Raw genomic sequence first — 1,128 nt, forward strand, 5'->3', positions numbered from 1 at the left:
GACAACAACAACAACACTTTAAAATGATCTTTTGGGCAGATTTTCTCAGTGCGATATATCATTTGAATTTTTGACTGCTGGTTTCCGTGGGTGGAGTCCTGGTGTGGTGCTGTAGGATAAGTACTGGACTGCTAACCACAAGGTACTTGGACTTCTTCAGTATCATTGGTTCTTGATCATATGGTACCTCTTGAAATGATTGAACATCGACCAATTCTTTTTCCTACTGTGACTCTGAATTCTTTTCATCTTCTTTTCATGCTCTGTGCATCATTCAATATTGCAACCCGAGGCTTGAATTTTTTCTTCAGTTGTTTCAGCTTGAGAAATATGAGTGTATTTTCCCTTTTGGTTTTGTAACTTCAGGTCCTTGCATGTTGCATTACAATAATTAACTTTGTTTTCCTGAGATGCCCTTTGAAATGTTCTATTTAGTCTTTTTACTTCATCATTTCTTCTAGTAGCTTTAGTTCTCTATATTTAAGAGCAAGTTTTAAAGTTTATTCTGGCATTCATTTTGCTATATTCTTTCTTTCTTTCTTTTTTCAATGACCTTTTTGCTTTCTTTATATATGACATTCTTGATGTCATCCAACAACCCCTCTGGTCTTGGTCATTGGTGTCTCATGCATCAAATCTGTTCTTGAGATGGTCTCTAAATTTAAGTTGGGTATACTCAAAGTCTCAGAAGTGAGGATGGTGAGACTTTGTCTCCCACACTTTGGGCATTATTTTTGGGAAGGACCATCTCTGGAGAAGGACATCATGCTTGGAAAAGTGCAGGTTCAGTGAAAAAATGGAAGACCCTCAACAAACTGAATTGACACAGTGGCAGCAGCAATGGGATCAACCATCACAAAATTGTGTGGATGGTGTAGGATCAGATTGTATTTCCTTTCGTTGTGCAGAAGCTCACTATGTATTGGAGCCAGCTTGTGGGAACCTAACAAAAGCAACAATATTGTTTTGTTTTGTTTTTAAACTGTTTTATTGTGAATTATGTGATAGTTTACATGGGAGAACATTAGCTTTACATTTATCCTATCGTGTATCATTATATTGCCTTGGTTACAATCCCCTCCATGCACCAGCAACAAACCAAAGGGTACACCCTGCAAGCCTGCCTCC

This window comes from Chrysochloris asiatica, unplaced genomic scaffold (genome assembly GCF_000296735.1).
Source record: "Chrysochloris asiatica unplaced genomic scaffold, ChrAsi1.0 scaffold00174, whole genome shotgun sequence".
NCBI lineage: Eukaryota > Metazoa > Chordata > Mammalia > Afrosoricida > Chrysochloridae > Chrysochloris > Chrysochloris asiatica.